The sequence below is a fragment of the Amblyomma mixtum genome, chromosome 8 (assembly GCF_055824585.1).
Source record: "Amblyomma mixtum isolate Tamu chromosome 8, ASM5582458v1, whole genome shotgun sequence".
NCBI classification, from domain to species: domain Eukaryota; kingdom Metazoa; phylum Arthropoda; class Arachnida; order Ixodida; family Ixodidae; genus Amblyomma; species Amblyomma mixtum.
Window position 1 is genome coordinate 83,714,800 of NC_143019.1, and position 8,594 is coordinate 83,723,393.

Below are 8,594 nucleotides of genomic sequence, written 5' to 3' on the forward strand. Positions count from 1 at the left end.
GATATTTCTTAATAGTTTGCCACAACTGCTGCCGACACGTTTTGCGGACACAAACCCGCCGACACAGCGTAGTAATGCTTTCGCATGAATAAACATGCTTTATGAATTGTGGACGTGTCATAAACACACTGTCCAATATCTAAGCCGAAATGTTTTGCTCCGCCGTTACCATCTTTCTTTTGCTCTTGCAGCTAAATCGAAAACTTATCGGAGGAGGGAGAAGAACAGCCGCTTTGATACAAAAATCACAAGCGCTGTTTGCCAACATTACCGAAAGGAGACGGGAATGCCGCGTTTAGAGTGGCTCGAATATGTCTGTTGAGCTTTAGATTGTTGTGGTGTCAGGAACAGTCGCATTCTGACATGCAGGCAGCGAAATTCTGAGCGCTGAGATGTTGCGAAAGGGTGTAATCCAAAATGCCGCGTTCTATCTCGATCATCATGCTGGTTGAGTGGTGAAATTCAACACTTGATATGAATTTCTTGCCAACTCAGCACTATAAATTATATGTCAGGAACAGGCGTTGTGGTGTATCATTAGAACTATAAGGAAGCATTCGAATTCACCACTTCGGAAGGCGCGGAGCTTGCTGTGTGTTCAGCTCACAACCGTTTAAGACTCTACCTGAAGCCTTTTTCATGTGTATTATCATGTGGTTTCTGAAGGAGTTTCGCAAATGCGGTGTCAAGTTTCGTAGAAAGTGCTCTTTGTTACACATATGCATGCAAGGCAAGAATGTTTATCAGACAGATCTCACTTAAAAACGGGTTGAAGAAGAAACAGCTTGTTGAGGACTTGTGGGCGAGGGGGCTCGTTTTCTTGCTTTGCGTTAAACGTAGACATTCTAGGACGTCCTGGAATACTCCTTTCCGATTTGCGGAAGAAGGTCATCACGATCCGTAAGTTATTTCATTCTTCGAACTCTACCAATACTTTCCCTCTCTATTCCGAGAATCTGCGCCAAAGTCACCCACTGTCTTCTGCATGTTTCTTGCCTGCTTTAGCATTGAAGTATGCAATCATTCCCGTGTGCTGTAGTTTTATTTTACGCATTGAAGATTACACTTCCTCGCCATTTTTAGGGCTTCTGCGTACGTGGCTACTGCCAGATCCACTGGGACACTAGTGAAAAGAGACGTGACGACAAAAGAAACCATGGCGTTTTATATCAGCGTGATGTCACTTAGGTGCGCTTGAAATGCGGATGATATATATATATATATAAATATATTGTAATGTGGAAACTCGCACAGTTAGCGTGGACGGGCACAGTCCTTGTCCCAGCGGTGCCGCTCAGCAGGCCAGCGTTCGCAAGCGCAAAACCCGAACTTCGTCGGCTTCGCCTATCTTCTTCCTCGCCTTCGTCGGCGCTAGCTGCTGGGGCATCGAACTCCAACTCTCTTCCTTACAATACCCCCGGGGTGAAGAGGCGCCATCCTGGCGGCCTAAGGGCACGAGACAATGGCTGGGTCGTAGTAGGGCTTCAGGCGGTCTAAGTGCACAATTTCACGACCGCGGCGGCGATGGTCAGACGAAGGCGTGATGGGCTCGACCAGATAATTAACTGGGGAGACCTGCTGAATAACGCGATAGGGGCCCTGGTATTTGCTCAGCAGTTTTGTAGGCTGGCCGGGGCTGGAGGAGGGCACCCACAGCCAAACGAAGGATTCAGGCAGATATGACGGCGGCAGACCGGAAGAAGCGGCGCGGGCGCTTTTCTGACGGTGCTGATCGTGAGAAGTAAAGGAACGGGCGAGTTGACGGCATTCTTCGGCATGCGCAGCGGCTTGAGAGACGGTTGTAAAGTCGGACGAATCGGGGCGGTAAGGGAGTATGGTGTCCATGATGGAGGAAGGCTCGCGTCCGTAGAGAAGAAAATACGGGGAAAAACCAGTAGTGGCTTGCGTTGCAGAGTTGTAAGCGTATGTAACGAAAGGTAGAACGCGGTCCCAGTCGGAGTGATCGGTAGAAACGTACTTGGCCATCATGTCGCCGAGGGTCCGGTTAAAGCGTTCGGTCATGCCGTTCGTCTGTGGATGGTACGAAGACGTCGTGCGATGAACGATATGACACTCGCGAAGAAGGGCTTCCACTACGCCGGACAAGAAGACGCGACCCCGATCGCTGAGCAATTCCTGAGGCGCACCGTGACGAAGAATGATATTCTGTAGTATGAAACCGGCTACGTCAGAGGCCGTCGCAGCTGGCAACGGGGCAGTTTCCGCATAGCGCGTGAGATGATCAATGGCGACGATGATCCAGCGGTTCCCGGCGGCAGTGCTGGGAAGAGGGCCATAAAGGTCGATTCCAACACGGTCGAATGGTCGGGCCGGACACGGTAACGGTTGCAGAGGAGCAGGTGAGTGCGGTGGAGGGTTCTTGCGGCGCTGACATTCCAGACAAGAGCGTATGTACTGGCGGACAAAACGGTACATACCCCGCCAATAATACCGAAGACGCAGGCGGGTAAAAGTTTTCAGCACACCGGCATGAGCACACTGCGGGTCGTCGTGATAACTGGCACAAATGGCGGAGCGGAGATGCCTGGGGATCACGAGCAGCCATTTGCGACCGTCGGGGAGGTAATTCCGACGGTACAGCAGCTGGTCACGCACGACAAAGTGATGAGCTTGACGACGGAGCGCTCGAGAAGGTAGGCGGGCAGATCGGTTGTCTAAGAAATCCAGAAGAGAAGTAATCCAAGGATCCTTGCGCTGCTCAGAAGCCATATCAATAGTGTCAAGAGAAGGTGTGAGGCCGGAAATAGATGGCGGGTCAGGCTCAGAGGTCACAGGGGAGCGCGAGAGAGCGTCGGCATCGGAGTGTTTACGACCGGAACGATAAATGACCCGAATGTCGTAATCTTGTAAACGCAGAGCCCAACGAGCGAGGCGGCCAGATGGATCTTTGAGTGACGACAGCCAACAAAGGGCATGGTGATCTGTAATGACATCGAACGGGCGCCCATATAAGTAAGGACGAAATTTTGCGATCGCCCAAATAATCGCCAAACATTCTTTTTCTGTGACGGAATAGTTAGTCTCCGCTTTTGTGAGCGCACGGCTGGCGTAGGCAACGACGTACTCATTGAAACCAGGTTTCCGCTGAGCTAGAACGGCACCGAGACCAATCCCGCTGGCGTCTGTGTGCAGTTCTGTAGGCGCGGAAGGGTCGAAATGGCGCAAGATCGGAGGAGAGGTGAGGAGCTGGCGCAGCGTTGCAAAAGCTTCGTCACATGCAGGGGACCAAGCCGAGAGGTCGTGGCTACCAGCGAGAAGTTGCGTCAGCGGGGCGATAACGGCAGCAAAATTCTTGATGAACCGGCGAAAGTAAGAACAAAGGCCAAGAAAGCTTCTGAGTTCTTTCAGGGATGTGGGCTTCGGGAAATCAGCAACTGCACGGAGCTTAGCAGGGTCCGGGAGTACACCATCCTTGGACACGACGTGGCCTACAAGTCAATTTGAGCACGTGCACAGTCAATGATGGCGCGATGCGCGGACAGAAAGTCCCACCCGAGGATGATGTCATGAGAGGAGCAGGCGAGAACGAAGAACTCAATGGTGTAGGAGAGACCTTGAATGACGAGGCGGGCAGTGCACGCTGCGAGAGGGCGAGTGGGGTCAGCGCTGGCGGTCCGAAGCGAAAGGTCAGAAAGCGGCGTCATCACTTTTTTTAATTTGCGGCACAAGTTGCGACTAATGATGGACACGGCAGCACCAGTGTCAATAAGCGCGTCAACAGGAAGACCGTCAACGATCACTTCAATAACGTTCATAGGAGCGGCGATAGGGCTTGAGACGGTCGTTGACGGCGCAGTTCTTGCCTCCGGAACTGCGGCGCCTAGTTTTCCGCTTGAAGTGGTGGGGACCAGCGGCGCATAGGAGAGGGCGAACGGCGTCGAGGAGACGGTGACCGATGGCTTCATTTGTAGGAGTCGGAGCGAGGCAGAGAGGGATTCGGTGGCGGCAGAGGAGAAGAGACAGGGACGGAGGGCAATGGAGCGTCGTACGTTGGCGAGCGCCCGTAGTCGTAAGGACCGGAGCCGCGCGTGCGGCACCAGCGGGCCACATGACCATCGAGACCGCAGGCGTAGCATATCGGCCGGTTATCTGGGGTGCGCCACGGATTGATAGGGCGGGGACCGGTGCGAGTCAAAGGATGGTGAGTGCGTGGCAGCGCAGGGGCGAGCTGCTGCTATGGGTACACGTTGACAGGTGGCGCATAAGTGGGAACAACCGGCTGAGGTCGTGGCCGGATGAGTGCTTCCGCATATGTCAGCGGTGCAGTGACCAAAGGGGGTGGATTAGTGGGCGGCAGGACCTCAGCTACCTGCTCCTGGATGACACGCTGAATTGAAGGCGACAGCGATGGCGAAGGGGCGGGTTGGGAGGTAACCAGCGATAATTGACGAGCCACCTCCTCCCGCACAAACTGCTTGATGTGCTCAAGAAGTGTCGGCTGATCGTGGGCAGGACTGCCTGCTTCCAAGCTCGAAATGGTGTCGTCCGAGCAAGTGGTACGGCGGGTGACATGTCGCTGTTTGCGGAGCTCGTCGTAGCTCTGGCACAAAGACACGACGTCGGAGATGGTTTGGGGGTCTTTAGACACCAACATTTGAAACGCATCGTCCTCAATCCCTTTCAGAATGTGTCGGATTTTGTCAGCCTCGCTCATAGATGGATTGAGCCGCTTACACAAATCAACGACGTCCTCGATATAACTTGTGAAGTTCTCGCCGTTCTGTTGGGCACGACTGCGCAACCGTTGTTCAGCGCGAAGTTTTCGGACAGCGGGGCGGCCGAAAACGTCAGTCAGGCTGCTTTTTAGAGCCGCCCAGGTAGTAAAATCCGCCTAGTGGTTGCGGAACCATAAGTTGGCGACGTCGGTCAAGTAGAAGATGACGTTCGTGAGCTTAACGACGTCATCCCATTTGTTGTATGCGCTCACGCGTTCGTAGGAGGCGACCCAATCTTCTACGTCAGTGTCGTCAGTGCCGCTGAAGATCGCCGGGTCGCGCTGACGGACGGCACCAGAACAGAGGACAGGCTGGGCAAGTTGGACCGAGGTGTCGGACGTCGTGGTAGAGCCTTGTAGCCTGGGCATCGTGGCGTAGGTCCACGGGGAGAACAAGCCGCACCTCCACCAAGTGTAATGTGGAAACTCGCACAGTTAGCGTGGACGGGCACAGTCCTTGTCCCAGCGGTGCCGCTCAGCAGGCCAGCGTTCGCAAGCGCAAAACCCGAACTTCGTCGGCTTCGCCTATCTTCTTCCTCGCCTTCGTCGGCGCTAGCTGCTGGGGCATCGAACTCAAACTCTCTTCCTTACAATATATATATATATATATATATATATATATATAGATACTGCAGCGATGGCGTAGAGGTAGAGCATCCGCCTCGCGGGCAACAGGACCGGGGTTCGAATCCCGGGGCCACGCAATTCTCCACCGGATTAAAAAAAAAAAAACTCCGCGTGTCGATGGAATTGCATTACCAGGTTTGGAGTGCGGCCTGATTTCGGTGACCAGAACCGACAACGCACTTCCTCACCAGAACAGGATTTGGCCTCCCTGGTGTAGTACTTGGCCACAACCTTCTATGAACAAACCAATTAACCCTCGGCCCTCAATCCCCACCGGCTGCGGAGCAACTGACCAAGGCGGCGGTCAGATCTGTGACGCAGCGGAGGGTGCTAAGAATCTCTAGCTCCGGACAGGCCGCCATTGGAAACTGAACCTGGCAACGTTTAACGCAAGAACCTTATCAAGTGAGGCTAGCTTAGCAGTGCTATTGCAGGAATTAGCCGGCATTAAATGGGATGTCATAGGGCTTAGTGAGGTTAGGAGGACAGATGAGGCGCATGCAGTACTAAAGGGCGGGCATGTACTGTGCCATCGTGGATTAGCAGATAGGCGAGAACTAGGTGTGGGATTCCTCATTAATCAGTATATAGCTGGCAACATCGAGGAGATTTACAGTATTAACGAGAGAGTGGCAGCTATCGTAATTAGGCTTAATAAGAGGTACAAGCTGAAGGTGGTGCAGGCCTACGCGCCTACATCAAGCCATGATGACCAGATAGTTGAAAGCTTCTATGAGGATGTGGAATCGGCAATGACCAAAGTAAAATCACAGTACACTGTACTGATGGGCGACTTTAATGCAAAGGTAGGTAAAAAGCAGGCTGGAGACAAGGCGGTAGGTGACTATGGCATAGGTTCTAGGAACAGTAGTGGAGAGTTATTAGTAGAGTTCGCAGATAGAAATAATTTACGGATTATGAATACCTTCTTCCGCAAACGAGCAAACAGGAAGTGGACGTGGAAGAGCCCCAATGGTGAGACTAAAAATGAAATAGACTTCATACTGTGTGCACACCCTGGCATCGTAGAGGATGTGGAGGTCCTCGGTAAGGTCCGTTGTAGCGACCATAGAGTGGTAAGGTCTCGTATTTGGTGAGATTTGAACACGGAACGAAAGAAGCTAGTGAAACGGAAGGCTTATAACGAGTTAGCGCTAAGAGGGAAGGTAGAGGAATTCAGGATGTCGCTGCAAAACAGATTTTCCGCTTTAACTTCATGAAGAAGACGACGGTAGTGTTGAAACAATGAATGATAATCTTACAGCTATCGTTACAGAGTGCGCCGCAGAAGTAGGTGGTAGGATGGTTCGACAGTATACCAGCAAGCTATCTCAGGAGACTAAAGATCTGATTAAGAAACGCCAAAGCATGAGGACGTCTAACTCCACAGACAGGATAGAACTAGCAGAGCTATCGAAGTTAATAAATAAGCGCAAGGTAGCCGACATAAGAAAGTTTAACATGGAGAAAATCGAGCATGCTCTAAGGAACGGAGTTAGCCTAAAATCAGTGAGGAGAAAATTGGGCATTGGTAAAAACCAGATGTATGCGCTAAAAGACAAACAGGGCAATGTCATCAGCAATATGGATAAGATAGTTGAATTAGCCGAAGAGTTCTACACAAATCTATACCGTAGCGAATGTAATCATCAAGTTACTGAGGGAGGCAGTCGAGCACAGCAATGGGACATCCTGCCAGTAACGAAGGAGGAAGTAAAGAAAGCCTTAGGAGCAATGCAAAGAGGGAAAGCAGCTGGTGAGGATCAGGTAACAGCAGATTTGTTGAAGGACGGAGGAGAGATTGTGCTACAAAAACTAGCCACCCTGTATACGCAATGCCTTGTGACCTCGAGACTACCAGAAGCTTGGAAGAACGCTAACATTATCTTAATTCACAAGAAAGGAGACGTCAAGGACTTGAAGAATTACAGACCAATCAGCTTATTGTCCGTTGCCTACAAGGTATTTACTGAAGTAATCGCTAATAGAGTCAGGACAACTTTGGACTTAAGTCAACCAAATGATCAGGCAGGCTTTCGTAAAGGATACTCGACAATAGACCACATTCACCGTATCAATCAGGTGATAGAGAAATGCGCAGAATATAACCAACCACTATATATAGCCTTCATCGATTACGAGAAAGCATTTGACTCAGTGGAAACCTCAGCTGTCATGCAGGCATTGCGGAATCAGGGTGTAGAAGAGTGTTATGTGAAAATATTGGAAGATATTTATAACGATTGCACAGTACTATAGTTCTCCATAAAGTCAGCAATAAAATTCCAATACGGAAAGGTGTCAGGCAGGGAGACACGATCTCGCCAATGCTCTTCACTGCCTGCTTACAGGAGGTATTCCGGGGACTGGAATGGGAACAGTTGGGGATAAGAGTTAATGGAGAATACCTGAGTAATTTGCGATTCGCTGATGACATTGCCTTGCTAAGCCACTCAGGACAAGAACTGCAAAGCATGATCAATCAGTTAGACAGGCAGAGCAGAACGGTGGGGCTAAGAATTAACATGCAGAAAACCAAAGTAATGTTCAACAGCCTAGGAAGGGAACAGCAGTTCGCAATTGGTAGCGAGGTGCTGCAAGTAGTAAGAGAATATGTCTACTTAGGGCAGGTAGTGACCGCAGATCCGGATCATGAGAGGGAAATAACTAGAAGAATGAGAATGGGGTGGAGCGCATATGACAGGTTCTCTCAGATCATGCATGGTAGCTTACCAATATCCCTGAAGAGAAACGTACACAACAGCTGTATCCTACCGGTACTCACCTATGGGGCAGAGACGTGGAGGCTAACAAAAAGGGTTCAGCTTAAGTTAAGAACAACGCAGCGAGCTATGGAAAGGAAAATGATAGGTGTAACGTTAAGAGATCGGAAGAGGGCGGAGTGGGTGAGGGAACAAACGCGGGTTAATGACATCTTAGTTGAAATCAAGAGGAAGAAATGGGCTTGGGCAGGGCATGTAATGCGAAGGCAAGATAACCGCTGGTCCTTAAGGGTAACGAAGTGGATTCCAAGAGAAAGCAAATTTAGCAGGGGACGGCAGAAAGTTAGGTGGGCGGATGAGATTAAGAAGTTTGCGGGGATACAGTGGCGGCAACTGACAAAGGACAGTGTTAATTGGAGAGACATGGGAGAGGCCTTTGCCCTGCAGTGGGTGTAGCCAGGCTGCTGATGATTGTGATATATATATATATATATATATATATATATATA